Raw genomic sequence first — 20,817 nt, 5'->3', positions numbered from 1 at the left:
GCGGCTAAGGAGGCCGCTGAGAAGAAAACCGCAACACTGCTAAATCACTTCCCGCTCTCGCACGCCAAGCGTCTTCTGCGTCAGCACACTTTAGACGCTTGGCAGTGTGAATATGAGTCGGCCCCTCAAGGGTCCATCACTAAGTCCTTCTTTCATTCTATCACCGAAATAGCCCAATTCCGTAATTACACCAAACTTTCCTTCCCTATCACCCAAATTTTGTCTGGACACGGCTACCATAAAACTTACCTCCACAAATATAAAATAACTGAGGACGATCGTTGTCCTTGTGACGACGTGACTCCTCAGGACGTCCATCATCTACTGGAATCCTGTCCAATATTTCATAATAGCAGAGAAAAGTATTTAATGATGTGCCTCAGGAAGAAAATTGAGCCATACAACTTTAAAGTTCTGTCAAAATGCGAGGATACCACAAAACAACTAATAGCACATATTAATAATATAGTAACCCACCTAAAGCAGGTCAATGGCACCTGATTTCCCATTGTAGTGCAAAATATTTAGCGATGATGAGGTATCTGTATCAAATAGCAGATACCCATCGACGCTACTCATTCTAAATCATAAAACCAGTATACCCTTTAACCAAATAATATATTTCCCTCAAAACAAATTAGCGTTTAAAAAAAAAAAAAAAAAAAAAACCTAACCTAACCTAACCTAACCTAACCTAACCTAACCTAACCTAACCTAACCTAACCTAACCTAACCTAACCTAACCTAACCTAACCTAACCTAACCTAACCTAACCTAACCTAACCTAACCTAACCTAACCTAACCTAACCTAACCTAACCTAACCTAACCTAACCTAACCTAACCTAACCTAACCTAACCTAACCTAACCTAACCTAAGGGCTATCGCTGAGTGTCGGTCCCGTCCTAAAATTAGTTTCTAAGTAGATTTCAACCCATTAAAAGCAATAGTTTTTATTATTTACAGTTTGTTTTTGATTGTCATATTCGAACAAATTTCATTTACTCACCGACGAGACCATGGGGCTCACCCGGTCTCCCACCCGGAAGGAGGCGACTAATCGACCTCCCCCTGCACCCCCCAATCGCCCTTCGCGGTCTTCATCACCTGTGGCTGGCCATTCCAGGGCCTTCCTAACAACAGCTGGCCTCTCCGATCGCACTCGTGTGAACATAGCGCCCATTAGCGAGATGGAGGATGAGGATCTTCTAACCCCCAGCGTAGAATACCAACTCTCTCCCGAGTCAGACATGCCCCACCTTCGGTACATGTCTGACACTGAAACACCCGAAGTGAGTGACGCCATTGCCTCACAAACTACCACCAAAGTTGCGCCCGCTAAAAAACCAACCGCCACCAAGTCCAGCAAATCCTCCAGCACCATGATAATTGAACTGCCCGCTCGCTCCGAGGACGTGAAGAGTCTTGACTCTTTCATGACGGCAGTCACCAAACTCACGTACGCCATTAATAAAGCCGTTAATGAGGGGAAGAGCGTCACAGCCACCAACAAGCGGCTTATCGCGGCTGCGGCGCAAGAGATTCAAAGATCTGCGCAGGCGTTGGCAAAGATCAATGAGGCCGGGCCAACGGTCGCGATTGCGCCGGTTCCTCCGACTCCGGAGATCCTCCCGGACCAGAGCACATTGCTCTCTATTATTCGGGAGAGTATCCGCGAGGAACTCAAGGCCATGACGCCGACGATGCCAGCGCTCTCTCCACCAGCGCCTGCTAAATCCTTCGCCGCGGCCGTGGCGACGCCCTCCCCCAAGAGTATTCCTCCTCCTTCGCGCACTCTACCATCGATCATCATAAAGGCTAAGGAGTCTAGTGACAAGCAGCCGGTCGTATATGATGAATGGAGGAAACACATTTCGTTCCGGAAAACAACATTCGCTCCCTCAAAAGTTAAACCTCTGCGCCAGAATATGCTAAAAGTCGAGTTCGATACGAATGAACAACGCGATAGTATCCTCCAGAAAGTCAACAGTATACCCGGTATTGCAGCAGAGGAGTCGAGACTCCGTCGCCCACTCATTATTCTCAAGGGAATTAGCAAAGAGGTCCAGAGGGAGGAACTGGTGGACATCATAAGCCATCAGAACCAAATCCCGAGCGAAGAAATCCGCCTTTGCTTCCTCTTGAACAACCGAAACGAGCGCTTCTACAATGCGGTGTTGGAGGTGGCCCCGGCGATCCGGCGCAGGCTGGTCGAAGGGGAGCGCGCGAATGTGGAGCACCAGCGGGTGCACGTGGCGGACTTCAGCCGCTTCGTGCAGTGCTATAAGTGCCTGCAGTTCGGTCACACTAACAGCAAGTGCACCGCAGAGTCCCACCCGTGCGCCCACTGTGGCTCCACTGAGCACCAAATCAACTCGTGCCCCGTTCGCGCCGATCCCAATAAGGCGTGTTGCTACAACTGCAAGTCTGTGCGTAGTGCCAATACTAGCCACTCAGCCACCGATAACAAATTGTGCCCTCGCATAGTCAATGCCATTAAAGCATTACAAGACAGCACTGACTACGGCTATTAGTAGCAAATCGTCCGCCCATGCCGCAAATATGCGCCTCAACGAGAAAGTAGATCATTGTAATTATAACGCCTATCAAAATATGGAAGACTCGCCATGTAATACCACATATCACAAATTATTCAAATAGTCACAATTCTTAGTAAAAGCAGATCAATGGCACCTAATTTCAAAAACATAGCTCTAGATAATTAGCGAAGATGGGTATCTGTATCAAATAGCAGAGACCCATCAACGCTACACTTATCAAGCAGTTATACTCAGTATACCCATCTAATAAATAATTCATTGCCAAACAAAAAACTTAGCATCTCAAAAAAAAAAAAAAAAAAAAAAAAAAAACCTAACCTAACCTAACCTAACCTAACCTAACCTAACCTAACCTAACCTAACCTAACCTAACCTAACCTAACCTAACCTAACCTAACCTAACCTAACCTAACCTAACCGTCTGCTTCGAGCCGTCGTGGAGTGCAGACGTGCTCCGACGCGCTCCGTGAAAAATTTTGAAAAATCGTGTTTAATTATTGTGTAAAAAATCTTTAAAATTAAAAAATAAGTGTTTGTGCGTGTTGTGATCCAGCAAATAAGTACCTGGACTTGATCAGCTCCCTTGGCTGGACTGGATCAGGAAGATTTCCACGGATTTGTTCCAGTGTCCGTGAAGTGCCACGCCGAAAAAAGAACAAAATCGTCAGGAGGACTACCCAAGTCTTATGACAACGCCTTTCCAGGCCCATGTAAATATTATTTTAAATTTTTGACCCTGACTTTACAATTTTAACATTTTATCTTTACTCTCTTCCTTTTACAAATTTACAACTTATACAAAATTCGATCTTAAAAACATGACGCAAACATCGCCAAAGTCTGTGTCCTTCCAGACACATGTTTACAATATTGACAGCACCCCCTCACCCATACACGGGCACCTTCGGAGCGATTCGTCCTACGAAGGCTCCCCCGTCAATACGTCTGTGGAAGGGAGATGGGCTACTCCCAAAACAAGGAGTAGGTACATCCAACACTACCCAAAGACGCCTCTATTAAGAGAGGAAAATAGAAGAAAACCCATGACTGACGACGAGAGGGACGACTTGGGCGGCCGGATCCGTGCTCTCTTGGAGGTGATCAGGGGAGAGATCGAGTCGGCGCCCAGGTTAAGAAAGCAAATAAAGGACTCCGTCGCAAGCAAAATAAAAGAAGCGGACGACCTGGTTTGCGACTTGGCGGTATACCAGGAGCAACATAATTTCACACCGGGTCAGAGACCGTGTGTGCGAACGCAAACTTCTCCTGCTCCCCAGGAGGAGACAAAAATAGACAAATTGGAAAGTGTCCTTACTGTGCTGGTTAGCCGACTGGAGGAGAACTCCAGAAACATTACGGAGATCAAAGAGTTGATCGACCAGCGGAGCGGATCTGCAACAACGGATACAACCACACGTGCTCCAACCTACGCACAGGCTGTGGCTAAGGCAAGGGAGGCGCCCGTCACCCTACACTCCGCGATTGTCCATGACAAGAAGGGAGTGGAGACAGGTGACGAGGTACTGGAGAGGATAAAGGGAATAGCTGGAGAAGGTGGTGACTGGATCAAAATAGAAAGGGTTAGAAAAACCAGAGATCGGAAGGTAATTTTAAGTTTCGAAACAAGGGAGGGTAGAGAAAAATTAATAAACAGAGCAAATAAAAATGATACCCTACAAATTAAAGAAATAGAGAATAAATACCCACTTCTTATTTTTAAAAATATTATAAAGATTAACACAAATAAGGAGATTATTGAAAAACTGGTTACCCAAAACAACAAAATTATTAGAGACCTAAAAGAAGAGGATAAAAATATAGAAATAAAATTTAGGAAACGATCCAGGAACCCCTTGTTGGAGCACGTGGTGGCAAGCGTCCCCCCCAGGATGTGGCGAGCAGTGGTCGAGGCCGGCTCAGTGCGCATCGATATGCAGCGGATCCAGGCGGAGGACTATTCTCCCCTGGTCCAATGCTCGATGTGCCTGGGTTACGGCCACGGCAGGCGCCACTGTAGGGAGAAAACGGAGCGGTGCTGTCACTGTGGTGGCGAACACCAACGAGCGGAGTGCCAGAGCTGGATGGCGGGAGCCGTCCCATCGTGCCTGAACTGCCGGGCGGACAGAAGCGTGGTGAGTTATGATCACAATGCTTTTAGTTCTGCCTGTCAGGTCAGGCAAAGGTGGGAGGCTCTCGCCAGATCCAGGATAGCATATGCCTAGGTATATTGTGTCGGATCTCGCGTACGTGTCGAGGCACTCCTATATTGTAGATTTGATGCAAAGGTATTCATTAAAACATGCAATAATCCAAGGCATGTCACGGCGCGTGCGTGGGGGTCTGGGACGGTATGCTTGCGCGTTAGCAAATGTGCGTATGTGGCTTCGCACCAACGTATAATATTTATACGTTGGAGTGAAGGCACGCGCAGTTGTGTATAGGCATATAAATTGTATATAAGATGACAATGACATGTAAATTAAACTGTGATAATTTTAATATTTCGATGTTGAAGTACCTACATTAGTAGACATAGGTTTTTATTGTATGACTAATATTAGAACGTAAATATAAATATAGGTTTTAAAATAATGTTTTAACAATTGACCATTGCAAAGTTGACGAGAAATAGCAAATCATGCAAATTAAAAGATATAGGGTAGTGTAATATATTTAATGGTGATTAAAATTAAGTTTGACCAGCATTAGCAAAGACGTAAACATTTCTAAGACGTGACATGAAGATGTAATAAAAAGAATTTAATTGGAATGTAAGAAAATAGCCGTAAGATAGTTGAAGTAGAAAATAACGGTATAAACAAACAAATACCGACATAAGTCGGTAGTTGAAATATAAAAAGCAAAAACAAAATTATGACAATATTCTTAATAGGAAAACAACTAAATTGGAAATTAATATGGAATAGATTAAGAAAATAACGGTATAATATAAAACTAATTATAAGATTTTAAATTGTAACAGAAGCAGACTTTAAGAATAGTTATAATGTTAAGATAGTTTATCATATATCATGTGAAAAACCAAGCTTTATAATGTCTTTGTTCATGACAGAGCGATGTTGGCAATAAACTCCCCCTGGGTGTGGTGTAACACCTGGGGGAAAACTAAAAAAAAAAAAAAAAAAAAACCTAACCTAACCTAACCTAACCTAACCTAACCTAACCTAACCTAACCCACAGTCTGCTTCGAGCGCTCGTCGAGTACAGACGTGCTCCGATGCGCTCCGAAAAATAAAATTGCAAAAAAAAATTCTTTAATTGAGTATAAATTTATTTTGTTGAAAAATTAGTGGTTCTTAGTGAAGGTGATATTTGTGCAACACCTGGACCCCAACAATATCTAGAAGCTGGACCAGGATTGCCAAGATTTATCCGGATTGTAGTGATCATACAAGGAACACGTGGACTTCCCGGTACTGTGACCACGCCCAAGTCGGGCCTTTGCATCTTACATAAGAACCCCATGTCTGAGTGTTTAAAGAATTGACTCCCATTTTAAATTTACTTCTATTCAGTAAACTGAATATATACCCTCCTATATTTACAACTTTTACAAACTTATATTTTAAACCATAACTAACCGGCGTTTTTTGCCTTCCTTAGGTAGCTCCCTCCTTTTTTTAATTTTATATTGTACTCTACTCTTTTATTTTACCACTTTTACAATTTTACTTTTAAATCATGACGCACAACCAAACGCCAAAGTCAGTGACATTTAAAAAGACACTCACCTGCCAAGAGGCTTTCCAAATATCGCCTTCAGAATTTAATAGCCGAAATAACTCACCGTCGGACTCCCCCGTCGGGCCATCCTCGGAGGAAGAATTCGCCACCCCCAATACGCGGAGCAGGTACATTTATCATTACCCCAAGACGCCGCTCCTGAAGGAAGAGTATAGGCGTAAGATCCTGACGGATGAGGATAAAAACACATTGTGTGGCGCCATCAGGGACATCCTCGAGGAGGTTATGGCAGATGTCGAGTCTGCACTGCGGTTGAAGAGGACAACCAAGGACTCTGTCATAAAAAAGATTAAAGAGGCCGACAACCTGATTTGCGACCTGGCTGCTTGTCAGGAACTAAAGAATATGACACCAGGTCAACGACCCAGCGTAAGGACGCAGACCTCTCCCCCCCCTCAAGATCAAGAGAAAACAGAAGACTTAAGTAAGTGTTTGAAAATATTGGCTGACAAAATAGAAGAGAATTCTAAGGTTTTACAGGAGCTCCAAGGGTCGATTAACAAACGGACCGATACATGTACAAACATAAGTACGCAGCCTCTTACCTACTCCCAGGTTGTAGCTAATATGAAGGAACCACCCGTCACCTTACACTCCGTCATTGTCAATGACAAAGCAGGAGTGGAAACAGGTGACGAGGTGCTGGATCAAATAAGAGAAGCGACGAAGGACAGTGGGGAGTGGATAAGAATAGAAAGAATTAGAAAAACAAGAGATAGGAAAGTTATTATAAGTTGTAATACAGAAGAGGGTAGGGAGAAATTAAAAAGAAAAATAAACAACATACCCAAACTACAGGTGAGAAACATGGAAAACAAAAACCCCCTCCTTATTTTAAAGAATGTTTTAATGAAGAACAAAAATGAAGAAATTACCGAAAAACTAGTGCAACAAAATTGTAAGTTGATAAAAGATCTAAAGGAGGAGGATGGACAAATTATAATTAAATTTAGAAAAAAGGCTAGGAACCCCCTCTTGGAACACGTGATCATGAGTGTTCCTCCCAAAATGTGGAAAACGCTGGTCGGGGCCGGCTCAGTGCGCATCGACATGCAGCGGATCCAGGTGGAGGACTATTCTCCACTGGTCCAATGCTCGATGTGCCTGGGTTACGGCCACGGCAGACGCCAGTGTAAGCAGACAGCGGAAAGGTGCAGCCACTGTGGAGGAGAGCACAAAAGGTCGGTGTGTCAAGGCTGGATGGCGGGAGCCGTCCCATCGTGCCTGAACTGCCGGGCAGACAGAAGTGCGGTGAGTTACGACCACAACGCTTTTAGCTCTGCCTGTCAGGTCAGGCAAAGGTGGGAGGCTCTCGCCAGATCCAGGATTACATACGTGTAAACATGGGCTAGGGGCTTCTCCGGGCGTGCAGGGCACCCCGATTGCCGAGTTAATGTCAAGCCATTAAGCAAAGCAATGATGTTAGGCATGCTGCTGCACGTGCGTGGAGACCAATCTGAACCCAGTTTGCACCGGAAATTATACATGTGGCTCCGAATCAGCTAATAATAATTATTCGCTGGAACGAAGGCACGCCAAGTTGCTATGTAATATAAATTTTATGCTATATTAACTATATTAAAACTGACTTGACGACATTAGGTTATAAGTAGCAAAAGTATAAATAAGACAAAAATTTAAGTATGTTTTAATAATAACTTTATAACGTTAAAATAAGAATAATTTAATGTGAGGTACTTTATAAGAATGACAAATTTTAAAGATAGACAAATAGTGATAACCTTTGGTTATAAGATATTGACGACACCATACGGTAGATAATAAAGAGAATCGTGGCAATTAGCGAATCGCGCTATTTGACGCAAAGTAATATTTCGATTTTATTGGTTTAGTTGCCAGCACTTATTAGTACAAAAATAATAAATAATATTGTAAAGAATAATAGTATACAGGTATAAAATAAAAAGCCATAAAAATGTTGTATAATATAATAGCTACTAATTTAATAGTAATAATAATGTTAAAAATAGAATTGTGTTAAAAACATTATACTGAAAATAATAATAACAAACTCTAACAGATATTGTAAAAGAAGCAGACAATGACAGTGTAATGTAATGTAATAGTTTATCATATACAATGCAAATAAAAATGTATAAAAATGTCTCTGTAACCCACACAGAGAGAGATTGGCAATAAACTCCCCCTGGGTGTGGAGTAACACCTGGGGGAAAACTAAAAAAAAAAAAAAAAAAAAAAAAAACCTAACCTAACCTAACCTAACCTAACCTAACCTAACCTAACCTAACCTAACCTAACCTAACCTAACCTAACCTAACCTAACCTAACCTAACCTAACCTAACCTAACCTAACCTAACCTAACCTAACCTAACCTAACCTAACCTAACCTTTTTTTTTTTTTTTTTTTTTTTTTTTGTTCTCGTAGGAGGAAACCCATTTACAGGCGACCCAGGGGAAGGGGATCTCCCCTGGAGTGTGGGACTCCCGGGTCGCTAATCGGCCCAGACTACCCACTAAAACCTCCTACGGCGTTTCCGCACCAGCCGTTGTTGGGGGCGCCGTGGGATCGCAAGCATTCTACCACGACGCCCCCCGGTTTCGCCTTACGGCGCGATTAGGGTAAACGGCGGGCGTATTGCGCCCGCCGTCTGCCTCTTCGTCCTCGCCGGCATGGGAGCGCTTCAGCTCTCGCTTCACGCTCCCTCTCAGCGGTCTCCTTCTGCGACATTACCGTCTCGCAGAAGCAGGACATCGCGTCCCAGCATCTCTCGCTGCCCAGCATCTTACTGACGATGCAGTGCAGCGAGAGATCGCGGTCGCCCAGGGCCACTGCTAGGGCCACCCTTTCTGTGGCCCACCTCTCACATTCTGCCAGGGTGTGTTGAGCCGTGTCGTCCGGCTCCCCACACTCGTGGCAGACCGGGCTTGGCTCTCTGCCTATTGTATGCAGGTAATGACCGAAGCACCCGTGTCCGGTCATCACCTGCGTCATTCTGTACGTCAGTTGGCCGTACTTTCTATCCATCCAATCTTCGAGCGATGGGAGGAGCGCCCCGATGGTACGTATACCATACTGGGAGTTTTCTAGCTCATCTCGCCACCGCTCTTTCAACCTGTCTACGGCCAACTGACGGGCCCCTCTCACTTCTCTTGGGGCGGGCCTTTCCCCGAGAGCTCGTCTTCTCGCCCGCTCCCAATAAACCTCCGCCTGAATTTTTGCGTCCATGTCCCATGGTGGGGTGCCGGCCAATACGCATGCCGCCGCCCAAGCCACCGTTACGTAGGCCCGAGCTATGCGGTTGGCCACCACTCTTTGTGGCCTTCGCAGCTGGGCCACGTTGGCTCTGGAGAGCTTATCTGCCCAGATTGGCGCCCCATATAGTGCCATGCTCCGGGCTACGCCCGCATATAGTTTCCGGCACCGGGCGCTAGGCCCTCCGACATTGGGCAGCAGCCGGCCCATGGCCGATGCTGCGCCGACTATCCGGGGTGCTAGTTGTTTAAAGTGCTCCCGGAAGTCCCAGCGTGGGTCCATGGTTATGCCCAAGTACTTAATGTACGGCTTCACCTGGACCCTTTCCCCACCTATTGGAATGGACGCTCCCTCAGGCGGTTTCCAGCCCCTTTTGCCAAAGACGATGACCTCGCACTTGCTGAGGGCCACCCTGAGCCCCAGCAGCCTGACGCGGGTGACCATCAGGTCTGCTGCGACTGCAGCTGTCCTGAGGGTGCTCTCCAGCTTCTCACCCCAGATGGCCACCATCGTGTCATCCGCATAGCAGATGACGGTCATCCGGGGGAGTAGGCTCCCGCGGATGGCCCAGTCAAAGCCGATGTTCCAAAGCAGGGGTCCTAGCACTGACCCCTGAGGAACACCGCAGGTCATCGCCCTGGCTTTCCTCCCTTCTCTGTCCTCGTAGAGCACCACCCTCTCAGAGAGGTAGTGCCCTACGAGGTTTCTCAGATAGAGAGGCACTCCGTGGTATCGGAGTGCCTCCTTTATTACCTCATATGGGAGGGAGCCGAAGGCGTTTGCGATGTCTAACGAGACACCCACGGCTCCTCCCTTCCTTTTTATTGCGTCCTCCGAGAATAACCTAACCTAACCTAACCTAACCTAACCTAACCTAACCTAACCTAACCTAACCTAACCTAACCTAACCTAACCTAACCTAACCCCACCCATAAAAACCTAACCCCACCCATAAAAACCTAACCCCACCCATAAAAACCTAACCCCACCCATAAAAACCTAACCCCACCCATAAAAACCTAACCCCACCCATAAAAACCTAACCCCACCCATAAAAACCTAACCCCACCCATAAAAACCTAACCCCACCCATAAAAACCTAACCCCACCCATAAAAACCTAACCCCACCCATAAAAACCTAACCCCACCCATAAAAACCTAACCCCACCCATAAAAACCTAACCCCACCCATAAAAACCTAACCCCACCCATAAAAACCTAACCCCACCCATAAAAACCTAACCCCACCCATAAAAACCTAACCCCACCCATAAAAACCTAACCCCACCCATAAAAACCTAACCCCACCCATAAAAACCTAACCCCACCCATAAAAACCTAACCCCACCCATAAAAACCTAACCCCACCCATAAAAACCTAACCCCACCCATAAAAACCTAACCCCACCCATAAAAACCTAACCCCACCCATAAAAACCTAACCCCACCCATAAAAACCTAACCCCACCCATAAAAACCTAACCCCACCCATAAAAACCTAACCCCACCCATAAAAACCTAACCCCACCCATAAAAACCTAACCCCACCCATAAAAACCTAACCCCACCCATAAAAACCTAACCCCACCCATAAAAACCTAACCCCACCCATAAAAACCTAACCCCACCCATAAAAACCTAACCCCACCCATAAAAACCTAACCCCACCCATAAAAACCTAACCCCACCCATAAAAACCTAACCCCACCCATAAAAACCTAACCCCACCCATAAAAACCTAACCCCACCCATAAAAACCTAACCCCACCCATAAAAACCTAACCCCACCCATAAAAACCTAACCCCACCCATAAAAACCTAACCCCACCCATAAAAACCTAACCCCACCCATAAAAACCTAACCCCACCCATAAAAACCTAACCCCACCCATAAAAACCTAACCCCACCCATAAAAACCTAACCCCACCCATAAAAACCTAACCCCACCCATAAAAACCTAACCCCACCCATAAAAACCTAACCCCACCCATAAAAACCTAACCCCACCCATAAAAACCTAACCCCACCCATAAAAACCTAACCCCACCCATAAAAACCTAACCCCACCCATAAAAACCTAACCCCACCCATAAAAACCTAACCCCACCCATAAAAACCTAACCCCACCCATAAAAACCTAACCCCACCCATAAAAACCTAACCCCACCCATAAAAACCTAACCCCACCCATAAAAACCTAACCCCACCCATAAAAACCTAACCCCACCCATAAAAACCTAACCCCACCCATAAAAACCTAACCCCACCCATAAAAACCTAACCCCACCCATAAAAACCTAACCCCACCCATAAAAACCTAACCCCACCCATAAAAACCTAACCCCACCCATAAAAACCTAACCCCACCCATAAAAACCTAACCCCACCCATAAAAACCTAACCCCACCCACCCGGCCTAAATTTTCTCATTTATAAATGTTTGAGGCGAAACCATATCGCGTTTTATTTTAAATCAGCGCCATCTATTATGTGTTCACTAATTGATACTTTTTTTTTATTATGCTAATTTTGTTTTGATTTTTGAGGAGTTACCTGGAACATCTCCCTGGGTTATGGCCAAAAGTTAACAAAATTTGTAAGATTCCTAGGGGAAACACTTTAATGAATGCAGAAAGAATTTTTCAAATCGTATATTAATACTGGAGATATGTTGCCGTGTTATAAAAAAAAGCATGCTTATTCTGTTGATTTTTGAATTCCCTGGAAAACCTTTCACACTTATGACCAAAATGTTATTAGAATTCCTAGCCCCAATCACCTCTTTCCTCACCACAAACATCAGTAGAATGACAACCCCAATAATCGGGATGAGCATTAAAGTGTCCTGAGAAGATAAAAGGTTTGGGTAAGGAAGAAATAATATCATAATCATGTCTATGTAGACAGATCCAACCGTCTTGAAAAGACTGATAGGCCATGTTCAGCTGTTAGGCTTAATGATAAGAGTTATTATCCCAATCGTGAGAAGTTGCTAGCCCATGTCCTAAAAGAAGAATCTCAAGTTTATAAGCCCAACCCTTAGTCACCTTTTATGATATCCATGGGAGATATGCGAGTGGTGCTTTTCTTTTTTGTAATGGTGCTAGGAACCAGATGGATAATTATTCAATATTTTTTTTCAGAATTTAGGTGTGCTAATACTGTGCAGTAACAACTATGGTGAAAGATTTACTTTTCAAGTGTATTTATTTATTTATTCATTAGGAATAACAAACAGCTATATTATAAAGATATATTAAAAGTTATTATATGCTTAAGTAGTAACAATATAGCCCACACCGTAAAAGTGTAGAGAAATTGCCATGATTTCTTTTGGATTATCAGAAGTAATAACAAAATAAGAGTAATTGAAGGAGTTATCCTACTAATATTATAAATGCGAAAGTTTGTGAGTATGTCAGGATGTCAGTATGGATGTTTGTTACTCTTGCATGCAAAAACGACTGAACTGATTACAATGAAATTGTATGTATGTAGCTGAAGACCCAGATTAACATATAGGCTACTTTTTATCCTGGAGTTCTCACAGGATTGATAAGGTTCCCATGCGGACGAAGTCGAGGGCGGCCTCGAGTGAATCAATATATCTACTCCTCTGTGATTGTTGCCAGAGTAATTTTTCACAATGGAATAACCTTTAATATTATATGTATGGTGCGGTTATAACCAAGTTTCTGATATAATAGCTATATGTATATTCTGGTCATATAAAAAATTCTAGAAGTCATTACACTATTACATCACTATTACACTTCATGCTTTCTATTGACAAATTTTTATTATATAACTTAAATAAATTTTTATTTTTATTCTATTGACAAATTTTTATGAGTAAAAACTTTAATGAGTGATGAAGCCAAGCATTTTATTGTCAGATAAAACTATTTTTTGCAGATCTTGTGGTGTTTTGGGTTTAGCAGGAGATGGAAAATTGTTCTTCAAGAATTCAGAATAGTGGAAAGATTTTATTTTTGTTTTCCATAATTTTTTGTTTTTTAATAGACTAAACACCTGATATGGCTATATGGTTGCCTTGGCAATGAATACATACTGCATTTGCTGATGACAGTGCAGTTTTAAAAACTTTGACTCTCTGTGTAGATGGAACAATGTTCTGCATTTTTATAAAACTTTGCCAGGTGCCCACAACACAGGCAACGGAAGCATTGTTTAATTGGTAGGATGTAAGGTAGGACCGGTACACGCCACATTTTTAAATAAACATTATCAGATAAAGATACACAAGATGCTAAGGTGGTTGCCAGTTTGTGTGGGTTGTAAATTAAAAGATTCATTAACTTTGACCTTACGCGTTGTTCTTCGTATACATGATTTTTCTTTGTTGTAGTGGAAAAAACCTTGTACTTACATAGTTTTATTGGACATGTCCAAAGGTACATTTGTAATGATGCCAGTAACTGCTGCCAGAATAAAAGAAATTGTCCAGTGGCGATTCTCATGCGTGGGAGTAATCTGAATCGCTATCTGAACCCGGAACAGGTGAAGGCAGTAGTAAAGAAAAGGACTTACCCCGACTTCAGCAATACAAATTTATACACAAAACAAACTAAATGATATTTTAGATTATGAGATTATGTACAAAATAAAAAGTATTTACCAGATTTACAGATATATACAAATTTAACAAAATTTTAAATTTTCGCCGAAATTAAAAGACCGCCAATCGCTAAGTAGTAAAACCGGATTTACATTACGAAGCAAGTGTCATGCATGATAAAGCTAGTTTCGTGAAACAAATTGTAGCACATGTGAAACTTGTGCATTTTTATCGCCTGTCCAACGTTGGTTAGCCATTTTAGGCGCGTATTTGTCTGCTATCCAATAAAAAATCACACGTCCACTCTGTGCAGGCGCGGTTGCGACGCATTTCGTCAAGAAATTAGTTGTATGACATTTCTTTCACAAAAAATATGCGTATAGCACGAAACTACTCCAGTTTCACAAAAGTAATGCTTGCATTGTAAAACTGAACGTTTACATGTAAAATTACTGGTCAAATTAGTTTTATCAAATTAATTTCAATTCAGGCCACTAATTTTGTAATATAAATCCGGCTTAATTGAATTGAATTTGACATTGCAAAAAAGATTTCTACATATGTGAAATTTCCCAATACTGTTGGGAGAATTATAATTATGAATGCATTTGATCTGAATATAATGTATGAGACAAATTCACGCTTCCGACACCAAGTGCAGCGCAAAGTGCGCTTCGACTTTTTACTATCACTGCTTGGATATTCTTCCAGAAAATTTTGCGAGGGAGTCAATAGCATACAAGGCTGCGTGCCCTTGTCCTGACTGCAAATTGGTGGACAAACGTTGTGAAACCAGTAGTATTCAAACCCTAACTTTAACTCATAATGGAGATAAACAATTCATTCCCAACTTTGATGACAACTTGGAGATACAATGTGTACCTGAGCACTCTGCGGACTGCTGTCCAACAGGTCACATACCCAGTTTTTTTTTCCGGTTACATATATATACTCGCGTTCGTGAAAACGGAAAAATTAAATATTGAACAAGCGTAGCGGAAATGCCGTTCATATCGCCTACCCGCTCTCTGGCGTCCTTGTCCTTGAATTCTCTAAAGTAGGAATGTGAAAAAAAAATCAATTATGGAAAAAATCGATTAAAAATCGATTTTTTTAAAGTAAAAATCGATTTTTATATGTGATTTTTTTAAATTAATAATCGATTAAAAATTGATTTTTATAATCATACAATAAATGCACTCCGACATTACGTTTTCGTCTTCTGGCTTGGAGCCCGGAACGCGAACTGCCAAAGAATACTATCATAGCTCCATAATATTACATTAACGCCATCTGTGCATTCTTTCTGTGCTCTTTAAACAATTTGGATGATTAATTTAATCAAACGTTCTCTAGTTGGAATTAGTCGATGAACAGTATTTTACCGACATTCGGTTGATATTTTATTCATTATTCGTTGCTGAAACTTCATTTTTCAAACTTGATTGTTAAAAACTTTAATTTGTGTTGATTTTATAAGAACTTACTGTTTCTGTTGTTTATTTTTAATGAATTAATCTATTGATATTGATATAATGTATATGGCGTTTATTTTGACATAAATTGAAAAATTAGGAAAAAATCTATCAATATAATAAAATTGATTATTTTCTTAAGAAAAATCGATTATTTGTTTATCGATTTTTCATACTTAAAAAGTAAATCGATTATATAAAAATCGTTTTTTTTTACAGCAATGTTACATCCCTACTCTAAAGCGAACGACATCGCACGCGATTCCTTATGATGTAAGATGTTTTTGGACTGCGTTAATGATATCGTCGTATTTAAAATAATAATTTAAATTGCGTAGACCCCTTTTTATTCTGTGTTTAGTAGATATATTAGATACTACCTATATTGATCAAAATTGATTGTTTTAAAGACTATTATAATAAGTTGAATATTTCTTCTTTGTTTAGTAGGTATTCATAATATATAGGTACCTGCTTAAGTCTTTTTTTGGTCGGGTTGTCACTTAAGCAACATTGTATTTTTTAGCTCCGTCAATAAAAATAGATATCAAGAAATTAAGTGTTCGACAACTGCTGATTTTATTGTTTTTCGGAGATAAACATTGCTGAGACATACTGAACATATAATTCTGTGAATTCGTGGTGCTTTATGTGTGGAACAGTGAATCGAAAATCTCAATTATCATTCTCAATTAAGATTATTGTGAACTTTTGTTCGATCTACCCTCATGAAATTTAACATTTTGTGCCGTCACTTGCTGTCAATTGACAACCGGAAGTGTAGTTAAAGACAACCAGTGTTGCCCTTATTAGAAAAAAAAAAACTACATCGACCAAGGGGGCGGCACCTACATCCCGCGTGCTATTGGCTGCATCGTGACGTCGTCGAGTCCTGCCCCCAACTTAACACGAGAAGAAGCCGAGGGCGGTGATACTTGACCGGAGTGGTGGTTGAGTGAACGCTTTAGCTCTTTGTATGTTCTAATTGCCTGGTACATTGGCTCGCTCAATCCAGCAATTTGTGTTGCATTTTCTCGGTATTTTATTTAATATAATGCTTTGCCACGGCTGTAATTCAACGCTAAGGGACAATAATTATTTGAAATGTAATGGCTGCAAATCCGAATATTGCTTCGCTTGCCTTAATTTAACTTATGATGCAAGCCAGTTACTTACCCCAGAACAAACAAATTCATTGAGTTGCCCCTACTGTCGGAATGTAACGCGGCGTATGAACAGTGACGATACGCCCTGCCGCCCGAGATGCCAAAAAGGACAGGCGCAATTGATAAATGAATCAATGAATGTTTCTTTTGCCGACCTGAGTCATGACATTACTGCCGACACTAGTGTTGGTATCTCCACGGATACTGCCCTTGCAAAGTGCCCCGTTACGATGGAAAGTATTAGCAAACTTTTTGACTTAAAGATGGCGCCGGACTCCACAATTATGAAGAATTTGAGATCTGCTCTTAATAAAGACATCGAAAAAATGGTGGCTGTGCATGTCAACCGAGCAATTGAAAATTTGAAGACTGATTTCTCTTCTACCACGGACTATTTGGCTGCTGAGCAGGCTGATTTGAGATCTGAGATTAGAGAAAAGGACAATCTAGTTAAACAGTTACAATCTGACTTATCAATATGTCAAAACTCACTTGCTAAATTTCAGACACGAATTCAAACTATTGAGAAAATCTCACGCGACATGAATCTTGAGATACACGAGGTGCCTGAGAGCAAAAACGAAAACTTACCTGGCATATTGAAAAAACTTTGCGAGTGTTTACAGGTTGATATTCCTGAAATCGATGTAAAAGCATGTCGCCGAGTTTCAAAAATGAATACTTCATCTGGGCGACCACGCAATATTCTTGTCACCCTTTCATCTCAGAGACAACGCGACTTGGTCTTGTCGTCAGTCACTCGTTTCAATAAAGCTCATCCTAGAGATAAACTCGCCTCTACTCACATTGGCTTTGCGGGAGAAACCCGCAGGATTTATGTGGCTGAACACCTTTCTCCAGAAACAAAAGAAGTGCACAGTGTAGCGAGGAAATTTTGCAGAGACAATAACTTTAAGTTTGTGTGGGTTCGTTTCGGCCAAGTGTATATACGTAAAGATGAACAAAGTCCAGCTCGGCACATCAAAACCATTGACTGTCTCAACAAACTATTGTAAAAATTATTAGGTACTTTTTCTTTCTATGTAAGTAAATATTATTTTTATAAACTAGTTCCTAAAACCTTTCATTATGATAAGTATGTATTATCAAAATATTAATGGAATGCGAACTAAGTTAAAACAATTTTATGAAAATCTACTGAATTCTAACTATGACGTCATATGCCTGACGGAAACTAACTTAAATAAAAATATTTTTGATGGAGAGTTTGTTGACTCTCGCTATAACATCTTTAGAAGAGACCGCGATGATAATAATTCTTTAAAAGAGGACGGCGGTGGCGTCCTCATTGCAGTAAAAAAATCATTCCAGGTGCTCCGACAGGCATATTGGGACAGCAATCTAGAAGATCTTTGGATAACAATCATACCAAATAATTGTAATGCCTCTAAAATCAATATATGTGTTTGTTACCTTCCTCCTGAATTAAATTGTTCTAAGAGGGATGAATTTTACTCGAATTGTCAAAAGATATTGCTGAATCACTGCATAGATGACAGAAACTTAATCATTGGAGATTTTAATACACCTGAATATTCTATTGCTCTTGACACTGACGGGCCATCATGCACCTCACAAAGTAAAAAATTACTACTCTTACAGGAATTCATCTCAATTTGCAACCTTTATCAAAGTAACAACATTCCTAATGACAATGGTCGGTATCTAGACCTAGTACTATCATCAGTCAATTCATTGACAGTTACCGAAGCTGATACGCTAAGTTTAAAGGATAAGCATCATCCTGCTTTGGAATTTGAATTTCCCTCCCTATGTAATACTCCAAAAAATTTAAAACATAATAACAATAAACGCTTGAACTTCGCAAGGTGTGATTATGACAGCGTAAAGCATGAGTTGGAGTTATTGGACTGGCATAATCTTTTATTGAGCTCTGACGTAGATGAATGTGTAAATATTTTTTATGAAAAACTTTTTGAAATTATTAATAAATATACACCATTAACAACTATGAAGTCCAATAATTATCCAGTCTGGTATAGTAAGTCCTTAATAAAATGTTTCGAAGAAAAGAATAAATTCCATAAACTTTTTAAGAAATTTAATAACCCACGAGATTATGATGTGTTTACTTTATTACGCGCTAGAGCCAAAAAAATGATAGATTATTGTTATAAAAATTATGTGGCCTCAATTGAAGAAACAATGACTGATAATATAAAATCGTTTTGGTCTTTTGTAAATAATAGAAAGGGCAAAGTCTCGATTCCTAATGTCATGCGGTTTGGCAACTCTTTTTCTTCGACCGGTCAGGGAGTATGTGAGCTTTTTTCAAACTATTTTGCCTCGGTGTTTGAATCGGATCAGCAATGTAACTCCTCTGCTACGAGCAACAACAATCTCAAGACACCTGAGTGTAGACCTATTGACTATATGTCTCATATTTATATATCTGACAAAGACATAATGGCGAAAATCAAGCTTCTTGACTCAAGTAGAGGAGCTGGTCCGGACCAAATACCCCCTTCATTCGTTAAAAGTTGTGGTATAGAGCTATGCACACCTTTAAGCATCATATTTAATAAATCCTTAACAAATGGAATTTTTCCCAAACGTTGGAAAGTAGCTCATATCGTTCCAATTTTCAAAAACGGAGACAAGTCGAGGTGCGAAAATTACAGACCCATAAGTATTTTGTCATGTTTCGCAAAACTTTTCGAATCCCTAGTATACACTCAATTATACAGACATTTCAAGCCTCTGATTTCCGAAAAACAACATGGATTCATTAAAGGTAGATCCACCATTACTAATCTTCTGGTATATAAAAACTACTTGTGCAAAAGTTTTGCCGCAGGGGGTCAGGTTGACTCTATTTACACTGACTTCTCGAAGGCCTTTGACAAAGTGAATCATAGACTACTTTGTAACAAGCTTTCCTCCTATGGTATTCATGGTAGTCTCCTTCGCTGGTTGGCCTCCTATTTGAATAAAAGAAGTCAGTTGGTGGCTTTGAGAGGTTACACCTCATCTCCCGCTGACATAGCATCAGGTGTGCCTCAGGGGTCTCATCTGGGACCGCTATTATTTGTTGTATTCATTAACGACCTCATAAAGGATATATCATGTGAATGTCTTTTATACGCTGATGACTTGAAAATATTTAAAACAATAAACTCTTTAGATGACTGTAATCTTTTACAGAAAGACCTAACGGCTGTTTCTAATTGGTGCAGAATTAATCAAATGTACCTTAATATTGACAAGTGTTTCGTCATTACGTTCACTAACAAGCGTCATGGGATCGTTAATGATTACAACATTGACGGCCAGTCCCTAAAGAGGACACATGTTGTTAAAGATCTCGGGATTCTTTTTGACAACAAACTAACATTTCGCGAACATTACCACCACATAGTGCAAAAAGCAAATCAACTTCTTGGGTTTATTTTTAGATCTACCAAAGACTTCAAAGGCACTCGTTCTTTTCTTTATCTTTTTTATACGTTGGTCAGAAGTGTTTTAGAATACGGTAGCCCAATATGGTCTCCGCACTATAAGGTTCATATTGATAATATAGAGAGAGTGCAGCGCAAGTGCCTGCGGATTTTATGCTACCGCCAACAGTCAAAGCGAAACACCCCTGATTATGAAGCTCGTCTCATTAAATTTAATGTACAGAAATTAGATACACGTCGAAAATATTTTGATTTCGTTTATTTTTATAAAATAATTCACTCCTTATTAGACGTCCCTAACTTGCTGGCTGAATTATCATTTAATACGAGATTTAGTGCTCGTAGAGCTAATCAAATAGGACTTTTTGTTCTACAAGTGTATCGCAATAATACCTCATTTTACAATCCCCTGGTTAGGATGGCTCGTCAATGCAATGAAATCGCCAAAGGCAACCAGACCTTTGACGTTTTTCTACCTAAATTGGCTTTGTATAGTAATACAATCAAAAATATTTTATACCACAAGACGACAGTCTAATCCCTGTCGCGTGGAACATTGGTCTCCTCCTATTATTGTTTAGTATACTCATTCT

The sequence above is a fragment of the Amyelois transitella genome, chromosome 29 (assembly GCF_032362555.1).
Source record: "Amyelois transitella isolate CPQ chromosome 29, ilAmyTran1.1, whole genome shotgun sequence".
In the NCBI taxonomy this organism is placed as follows: Eukaryota; Metazoa; Arthropoda; class Insecta; order Lepidoptera; family Pyralidae; genus Amyelois; species Amyelois transitella.
Note: the sequence above shows the minus strand (reverse complement) of the source record.